The sequence below is a fragment of the Acyrthosiphon pisum genome, chromosome X, assembly GCF_005508785.2.
Source record: "Acyrthosiphon pisum isolate AL4f chromosome X, pea_aphid_22Mar2018_4r6ur, whole genome shotgun sequence".
NCBI classification, from domain to species: domain Eukaryota; kingdom Metazoa; phylum Arthropoda; class Insecta; order Hemiptera; family Aphididae; genus Acyrthosiphon; species Acyrthosiphon pisum.
In genome coordinates, this window is record NC_042493.1 from 36612378 (window position 1) to 36623434 (window position 11057).

General features: G+C 27.6%; 1 protein-coding gene across 1 annotated transcript in view; it reads right to left on the reverse strand.

Moving 5' to 3' along the window:
- LOC103310206 (protein FAM200B-like) overlaps window positions 1-11057 on the reverse strand; it is a 33845-nt gene that overhangs the window by 1326 nt on the left and 21462 nt on the right. The gene's annotated exons all lie outside the window — the stretch shown is intronic.

Consider the following 11057-nt stretch of genomic DNA (forward strand, 5'->3'; position numbering starts at 1 on the left):
ATGAGGCTTGCCATTTAAAACGGTTTTTAGTACAAAGTTTCTTTTGGAAGACATATTAAAAAACGAGATTATTTCTTTTAATAGACCAACATTATTTCTAATACATTGTACGGTTTATACATAGATAATATACTATCATTATTTTATAATACATTGATAAGTGATATCAAAAACTTTTGATATCAAACACGATTAAAATCAGTGAAAATTAAAAATATTTATTATTTACATTATTTAAGCTGGACAATGAATTTGCATTATGACATCAAAAAACTTCTCGGGGGGGGCAAATGCCCCTGTTGCCCCCCCACAGGTACGCCACTGACCAGAGCAACCTCCTTTTACCCGCTTTTTTAATATTAATACCTATAATACTTGAAAATTCAATACAAGATTCCTTTTATGTTTTATTTATTGGGATTTAATATAAAAAGTTTAGTGTAAAGAAATTTACATTTTTATTAGCAATTGAAGCAGTGTCGTTCTGGCCCACCGGGCTATCCAACAATCGCCGGGGGCTCTTGAATATTTTCCAATATTGAGGACTCATAGCCAAATAGGAAAATGTATATTTAAATCACTTATGAGCCGTGACTGGGGTTTAAATATAATATTATAGGTAGTCAATTTGTAAACATTGGACTTAGTAACAATTTAAGTATTTTTTGTTCAACATTTTATACATAGCATTCAAATAGGTACATAGGTACGTTCTTATATTTCAATGCACATAAGTTAAGTGTAAAAGTATATTTTCAAAATAGACATTTAAAAACCAAACCTAGATCTTCGATAAGCCAACATTATACTTTAACTTACCAGTTTAGTGTTTGTTGAAGAAGATGCCATTTTTTTTTTTAAATGATTAATATGTTAGGATCTTAATCAGAAATTAATTTTAAAAAAACTAGGTGTTATTATAATTTATAATTTATATAATCAATGTTTTCTATATTTTTATTAACTTTTTTTTTACAATAAGAAATAATATTTTTCATTTTATGAGTGTAATGTAAAAATAGTATGTAGACATTGGTATTTATACTATCGTCTATCGCATTATTGAATTAGTATTTAAATTTCAAATTTTGACAAAATTCGTCAAAATGTATATTTATAATTTGCCAATTATTTTATAATTAAAACCCATATAATTATTGATTTTAATAGTTTGAAAATATGGCTTGAAAATTCAAATCAAGGTTTTACAGCATTGTAACAAAAACAAAAATACATATTATGTAGGTTTAATTTTTTTTAAAGTTATTTTCAGTTACATTTTGGGTGAAATTTAATATTTAAATGAAAAATAAAATTTTGTTTTTGTTTTATTGTAATTAAAAAATATATATAATGGGAACTTGAAACATTTCGCCATTACGTTTATTGCCTTTATTATTATTTAATTACACAATGAAATTTAAAAAAATAATATTTATTTTCATTTTAAAATATTTATACAACGAACCCCTAATTACACCGTTCCATGGTATATTGATTAATATAATGTTGCTAGTAATATTTATTTATTTATTTTATTTATTAAAGATAAACGGACGTGAGGCCAGGTTGCAATTATGGTGTAATATTGACGAAATAGTACAAGATACATAATATTATAACTTATAAGTGTGAAACATAGAAACAAGTGTAATAGATAATAAAAAACGAAATAAAATAAGATTATCATATAGTAACATAATTCTATGGAAGAAATGACGGATCCTCATTGGCTAACTTAATCATACGGTTAATGGGTTCGTTTTTTAAATAATTATTAGGGCAATGCGGAATAAAAAAAAGTATGTGTGTTGCGGGTTCACCAAACAGAAATTTTAAAGTAAATTAGAGCAAGAAGGGAATAGGATTCAACAGAGCCTAATTTTTAACCATATGCAGCTTATTAAGAAAACCAAGATTATTAGATCGGCGACGGTTAGCTAAGAAGGATAAGTTATAACTTATTATAAGAAAACGGAGAATGGGAGTATAATCATAAGATGCGCAGTTTCTATTCAAGGCATGTTTCATAAAGCATAAAAATTTACACAGAATCCATTCGAGTTGTAAACAGGCGTCAGCTGGTTGAGGATCCCATATTCAACGATTGGTCGTACAAGTGCACAATAGATGGATTTAAGAGAGCTGGTGGGTTTAAAATCACCAGTTATTCTTTTAACGAAACCCAATACCTTTAGAGCTTTGCAAGTAATTTTATCGATGTGGGCGCGAAGACAAAGAAAGGAAATAAAAGTTCAGATCGCAAATGCTAGAATCAACAGGAATCAAATTAGAGCCATTCAAAGTATACGAGTAAGTAATAAGAGAGCGACTTCTGGTGAATATCATTGACCGGCATTGTTTAATATTTAATGTAAGTTCGAGAGTTATAATAATATTAGTAATTATCAAATAAAACATATGAGTTTTGTTTTTAGAAAATTAGTTCCACCTACCATACTATACTAATAGAAATACGAATTACTAAAGACAATATATATAAATATGTAATACAATATATTATTTAGTAATATAGTCTGACAGATTGTCCACTCAGAATCGTTTTCCTTATGCATTTATTTATCGTTGAATGAAAATGTAACACATTCATTAGTGCATTTATAGCATTCACTATACTCTCCTCTCAATGACGTATGCGTTTTTCCTTTGGTTATGGGGAGCGGTATCGTGACCCTGGACCCTACATACCTCCCCGTAAACACACTACATTGCCCACTACAAGTTAATAAAAAGTTGTAAGTTGTAAAAAAATAATTATGACCTTACCTTTACATGGGTACAATTAAAAACACATTTCCATTACCCCTTTAAAAATTCAAATATTCAGTAAAAATATATTTTCAAAAATGTTGAACTCATAAATTATAATAATGTATACAATACAGAATATAATATTAGTATGTATACAGTTTTTTAGTTTAAAGCTTTAAATATGTGAGGACTTGTGTTACTATAAATGTTCAATTACATTATTTTGATTAACTTCAATTAATAATTTTCATATGATTATGAGATTTTATAATCAGGTATATGTTGTCATTGTCGATCTAAGACGATTACTGAATGATTGGAAATCGGTTTTAGATTCTGAGTGGAACGATGTATGATTTTACAATGATGTGTGTTTTTTTTTAAATTTTTTTTTTTTTTTGTGTCTGGTCCTTTTAGGACAGTAAAAGTGCTTGGATTTTCTTCAACAGTATTTTTTTTTATGGGAAAACGAATCTAGTTGATACTTTGGGGGGGGGGGGGTCAAAAGTAAAATTGTTTCTATAGATTTCAAAAGCGCCGTAAAAAACAAAAGAAAAATTAAGGAAAAACGGGAATTTTTACGCAAAATCAATTTTGAATTTGGTGTAACTTTAAAACGAATGACCGTAGATACATGACATTTTCACTGGTTGTTTATATTTCCATTTTCTATACATTATAATATTTTCAAAATATTTTGATTTGTTTTGAGCTGTTAACGGACATTTTCATTTTCCAATTTAATTAGTTTTTTTTTCTATGAATGCCAATAAAACTTTATTTGTTGAGTAGAAATACTTAAAAATTAAATACAAAACTCCTACTATATTGTTACAATGACATTTGAAAAATATTAAAAATCCTTAGTCACAGTTTCTTTTTATTAGCATTTGAAGTTCAAAAATTGACAAAATATGGAAAAATCACGAAAATTAGCAAATTATTTTGAGTTAAGAATTCATAAAAATTTTTCTTTTTAGAACTAAGATTTTAAAATGAAATACAAGATTCCTTATAAAATTATCTGCCTTTATCAAAAAAAAAAAAAATGTTTATAAGAAACACAAATTAAATTTTTATGAGCGTTTGAAATTCAAATTTTTACAATATTCGATATTCACTCGATTTCTCATGTAGCGATTTTCTCATTTTGTTGTAATTAAAAAACGAATAACTGTAGATACATGAAAATTTCACTGAATGTTTATTTTATCAATTCTTTGATAACATTTTCAAAATATTTTAACTAGGTACCTATTATAGGACTTTTTTTTTTTAATACCATAGATAAGTAGATAATATGTCTTATACCTAGACTGACATACCGTCTTCGCTCAGAATCGTTTTTCTTATACTGTGATATTATATCATTGAATTCAAATTTAACACTATCCATTATACAGTGACCCACTTGTAACCTACTGAACAGCAGAGCGACATCCACTAACCCACCTTTTTTTAACTTGGTATTGCTTCTTTTGGTTTAAACAAAATGATAAAAATGTATAACATTTGGAAAAAAGAACTGAAGATTAGTCTTTACAAAACCCCTATAACAGGAGTACCTACATTATATCCGGCTATTAGTGCTAGTCGTCATTGCTTATAGCAATAATAAAATATCTATAGTAATATCAATATGTATTGGCTGACCGACTGTCTCGTTCAGAATCGTTTTTCATATGCAGTATTGCAATGATTTATTACTGAACACATCTATTTTGGTGACCTACTCAATGACGAGGACGAGGTTTAGCAAGATGCCATATACCCAGATTTTTAATATTTTATATTATTATTAATTTTTCTATTTTACATACTAACAATTTATTTTAATTTAAATTGTATCTCAAAAAAATTGTTTTGAACATTTCTGTATTATGTTTGTTATTTAATTAACAATTTGTTAATTGCTTAAAAGGAAATAAAGTTATTTTTTTAAATTAAAATATTATTTAATCTAAAAATATATGGGTTATGAGTTTACAATTAGTTTGTGGTATCGATTTTATTTTAATATCAGTTCATAGTTTTGGCCAAAAGTTTTGTTTTTAAATATTTCGCGGGTTATTGATTTTATATCGGTAGCAGATATTGGGGTGTCGGGTTTCGGTCCATCCCTAATTATGTTAAAAATTCACCAGTTAACCACCATTAAAACTTTACACCCTATAAAAAAATATGTTGACATTGATTTTAATTATTATGGATAGAATAAGTGGATATAACGTTTGGTTAACCATGTATGACATTTGTAATCAAAAATTCTATAATAATAAAACTCAAGTAAAATTCTAAACTTGGAAGCCTAAAAATTATTAAATTTCCTTTAAGTCTTTGTAAACTGAATTACAAACATGTTTAAATAAATAATTTGTAAAAATGTCCATATTAACGGTTTTTAATGTTTGAATTCCAATACAACATAAAATAACAAGTAACATAAAATACTCAATTTACAAAATCTCGTGAAAAACTGATATTATGCTGTAAATTTCACCATCCACAATTTGTTGGTAGTTTTTGATTTGTATTCTCGCACCAATCGCTAATATATAATTAGCTAGTTATTCGCCAGCTAACCAACTAGACGGGGGCTGGCCAACTTCATTACTTATGTAAACTAAAATGTTCGAATTGCGCTCGATCCGATCATTATATCACACAAGTATAGGAAGTTATAATTTTAGTTGACGATTGCATGTGTGATCACTGACCAGTGTCAATTGATTTAGTATTAACAATGACATTATTAAACGGCATAACTAATTTAGAAATAAACATAAATATTTTGATACTATTTGTTTTAAATTGTACCTTTCCAGTAGGTTTAGGTATAAATTATACCTAGAAGCTTATTGTTTTTATTATACGGTATAGTAAAAACAATAAGCTTAAGCTATTAAAATATTAAATACAAATTATTCTTCAGACCGTCGACTAATATTCGTTAGTAAATATGTTTTAACCTTTATGTAATGAAAGGCATCGAGTGCAATTAATAAAACATTACCTATTTTGAACCCGAGTGGAATTCGACAAAAATAAGTGCGATTCGACCTTACCCGACTAGATTAAACGCCCAATTGAAAGATAAGACCATATTATTCGTCATTATTTTATTATAGTAAGAATGATAACAAACAGGGCCAACTATATAACTATTTACGTAGGTTACGAGAAAAATAAAAAATCTTGACATTCTTCGCTTCGCTCATTATCTTTAGCTAAAAAAATTAAAAATGTATAATATACATATTATAGTTTAAATGTGTGTAGAGTACCTACCTATATAATATATAAGCACGTGTCTAACATATAATATTATATAACGTTGAGAGTTATAACTACGATATCGTATACGTTATATATTATTCACGCATATAGGTACCAATGGTGCGCGTGTGTTAAACGTTTTTACTCTTATATATACGCGATTTTGTATTTATAAATATATATTTATATATAACCCGATGGAAAATTATCCGTCGCGTACCTACCTATAAACATAATATTATATGTATGTATAATGTATATTATTATTATATGCCCGGGAAACTCGTTGTCATAAATATGCATGAATCGACTCTGCGTCGTTACTGCTGTTATAATATGCATATACATATATGTATATATAAAGTACGATGTATATTATATAAGAGCCCGTCGATCCGGGCAACTTTTCAACCCCGTAGCCACCACCACCCCCGACACACACACCGACCCAATATATACTCGATACCGTAGAGTTATACGCTCTATTACCTGCATCGCCAGCTATATTATATACATGCTACAAATTACATAATATCATATACCTAGGTATAATAATGGGTCGAGTGTATAATATTATATACATATATTACATATATTTTTATACACAATTCGGTATTACCTATATATATCCGCATATAAACCATATAGGTATATACATGCGTGTGTATTATTGTATTATACCGAGTATTTTTTTTTTTTTTTTCATGAGTACAAACTACAAATATCGAGAAACGAGAGATGAAAATAAACGTAATATATTTGCAAAGAAATAAATATTTAAAAGTCGAAAATAATATGATATACATTATGTGACGTTGTAATATAATATATTATACGTCTGCCACTGACATAGTGCACACACCTGCAACGAGTCCCGACGGAATTGCGAACTTTAGAGTTATGGTATACATAAATAAAAGTTCGCACAATCTCAAAATGTATTATTATTATTTTTATCTCGATTATAAAACGATCTGAATGCTTATCGAGCTAATTAGTAATTTTGAAGATTAGACATTTGGTGAACTTGTATATTATAATAATATGGAATATTATAGACTATAGTAATTATATTAAAGTCTTAAAGCTATCTATGACCAGGGATGACCAGTATTTGATATACAATTGCATCTTGTATTTCAATTTTAAATAACATTTCTACCCGACTATTATTTAGCGTTTAGAATTTTTATTAATGTAACAAATAGTAAATACAAAATACTTTTCATTTTTATATGATAATCACTAATTAATCATTTTGCAGATCAAGACTCGAGTTGTCACCCTAGTTGTGTTTGCGGTATTCATGATGTCCGAAGAATTATTTAACATTCAAGTATTCAACCTATATTGGATGAATAATTTAAGGGGGACTGGGAAAAATGTCTGGGAGCCAAATTTTAGAGGTGTAAAAATATTAAATATCTATACCTAGTGATCAAATTATTTAAGTGTTGGTTATGTAAATTTTTTTTAATGAAGCATTTCATTGATGAACACAGAAACAATATTTAAATTAAAACATTGGTGATAAAACTACTTTTTTTGTACAAAACAGAAATAAATATTGTAAATGGTTTTCATACGAGTCTACATAATATGTAACCTAACCCTAACCTCTCACCTAACCCTATATAGAATATAGGGTGGAGTATATAGTATTGCGGAAATTCCATTTTGTCAATAGGTCAATTAAATTTGTCAATACCTGCAAGTTTCACAACAACAAAATAACATTAAAATAAACCACAGCACTCGCTTTGCTGTATAATTGATTTTGATTGATTTCGTCTTTGAGTAGGTCACTATTACGGCTGTGTTAAATTTTAATTCAATAATAGATCATTGTATACCTTCAGGCTACGAAAAACGATTCTGAGTGGAGACGGTGTGTCAGTCTCCATTTTGAAGGATATTTTATTACATTTTAATTATATTGCTATAAGTAATTTATTTTTCTATTATGTGGTAGGTTATGATTTGAAACTAGTTTTTGACAAAATAGTGGCAAATATTATATTGTTGATTATTATTTATTATATTATATAGGTAGTATAATATTGTTATTAACTTGTAACTTGTAATAGTCAACATCGATGTACCGAATAATAGTGTAATTAGGTTCGTACATAACAATAATTTATAAATAGCGTAAAGTTAGTCTAAATATTTTGAAAATTTTACTGGGCGTAGAACATAATAATGTAGGTAAGTACTAAGTACCTATCGGTGAAATGTTTCAAGACTTTACTTTAAACTTTTATTTTACTTTCTGTATAATATGTACCTGTTCAGTAATTATTGTTGAACATTAAAATTATAAATGTATAACATTAAATGTATATTATTTACTCTTTACAAATTATATTCAACAATGTATGTAATAAATTAGGAACGGTATTGTAGATATAAGTTTAGTGCCTGTCCTTACGATGGGGGAGGAGGACCTGTAAAATGTTATCGCAACTGTGGAAAATGTTTTATTATTTTAACAACACCGAAAGGGGATTTGACAGTATAAAGCCTTGCTGACGTTTGTTTTCTTTCGATTACAAATGAAAATGGTTACCAACTTCAATTTTGAACACGAAATGTTAAGATTACAAAGTTTACCTATGTATAAAAATATTTTCATTACTTACGGAGAATAAATTGAGTTGTAACAGCGTAAAACTATAATTTTATTATTTTTTTATTCATTTTTGAACCAGTAATATTAATAATAAAATATAATTAATTCTATTCATATAAACAATTTATCTTGTACATATATGATGTATTTTTTAATTATAACTTTAAAAGTACTGTGTCCATCTCTGTATATAGAACTAAAAAATTGGAAACGGGAAATGTTCCTAAACAGCTCAAAATAAGGGAAAATATTTTGAAAAAGTTCTGGTTAGAAAATGCTAATATAAAATTTCATGTATCTACAGTCATTTGTTTTAGAGCTACACCAAAACCAAAATCGATTTTGCGTAAAAATTCGCGTTTTTCCTTAACTTTTCTTTTGTTTTTCACTGCGCTTTTGAAAACTACTGGAAAAATTTTACTTTTGACTCAATAAAACACACATCATTGTAAAATCAGTACATTCATCGCTCCGCTCAGAATCTAAAATAACCTCCGCATTCCGTTTATTTTTTCACACAAAATTCATAATTAACATTTAAATGAGGTAGGTAATGAAAAATATTTTTTAATGACTAGTGACTACCTACTATATTCTTATAATATACCTATATTTCATTTAAATCTGCATAATTAATTAATGTGCATAACAATGAATTAGGTATGTAATAAATAATAATTAATATTCTTTTCAAATAGATTTTTTGTTATGCATGGATGAACAATTTTTTTTTAAAATAAAAATCGGGAATTCATCAGAAAATTCATCAAAACACGCACCAACCACTCCATTATAATATTCCTATATATATATATATATATAACTTTATAAGCTATAAAACAAATGCCAAACGGTTATTGGAAAACGCGAGTTCCTTGCAAATTGATTTTGGAAACACTGCATATTATTAATATCCAGTGGATTTAAAAATATAAACCAACATAATACGTTTAGGTTTTCGTTCTATTTATATTTCAGGTCTGGCGCTGCGGGGAGTATTCCTGAAATTTGTAAAACGAATAGTAATGGTTTAGCAGCGGTAATAGCTTATTGATTTCGCGTTTATATTTGACGACATTTCAACATAATATTGTGTTATTCGCTATAATAAACCTGCAGGTACGAGTGGGTTGTTTATCAGTTGTTACATATTAAGCTATCGCTGTTGACCGTGAGATTAGATGAAATAAATTATAATGTACTAATGTCTAATATGATATGTAAATATAAAATAACGATTGCCGCGTGCGTAGAACTGACTCACGGCTACAGCAAACCAACTATAACCGCGATAACCGCGATAACCTACATATTATAATATGTATAACCTATAGGTACTACCTATTTATATTTTTTAAAGTCGACTACATAACGATAAACTTATGAATAAAATGTTACTTTCTTCTTACACATTCTAATAAACTGTTGAAAATGTTGCCAAAAGTTGTAGCTAGAAATGCCGTGTTGATTTACGCACTACCACTGCAGCATGTAACAGCCATAACAGATACTTAAATATTTTATTATTATGAAATTACATGTGCGAATTCGTTTTGCTTGCGCGTAAAAAAACAAACATGGACTTAACCTGCCACAATCCAATGGCTACTGCACATATACATTATATGTGTAAAACTTTAGCTGTATTTACGAATTGTTGAAATTTTTTTAATTTAAATTAGTTAGTAAAAACTATATTACTATTACTACAGAGAAATATATCATAGCCCATAGGTAAATAAAGTTAATATATTTGAACGTAATATCTGTTGTTTGTGCAATGAACATACTGAATGATATTATAATATAATCCCAATAACTAATTATATATTGTTTAGATAATGTAAATAATATATCAGTCATAACAAATATTGCAATGATAATATCATATATGTCATATTTAAAGACCGGATTCCCGTGCAATTGCATATTTTTATGGCGTGTTCTAAATTCAATAGAAAAAAGCTACAAATCCAAATCAAGAGATGTAGATTAATTTAAAGAAAGTTTTATGTTGCACAAAATTGCACGTTTTTGGGTTTTTGCACAAAATTGCACGTTTCTGGTTTTTTTTATAAAAATGTACTTTTGCACAAATATTTTTGTATTTTTGTATTATTTTTATCGGTGCTATATGATGTTGTTATACAAAGTATTGGACTTTTATATCTATTTCAGTAAATTTAAAGAATTGGTATCTAATATAGAAGATGACGCCCAATCTGTCCAAAAAGTAAAATCCATTTTGAGTACTACATCAATTATATCTGATTTAACATTTATTCGATCACATTTGTCCGAGTTGCCAAATTCAATTACAAAACTGGAAAAAACAAAATTCAACTTTAAATTATCAAATAAATGTAGTTGAAACAGT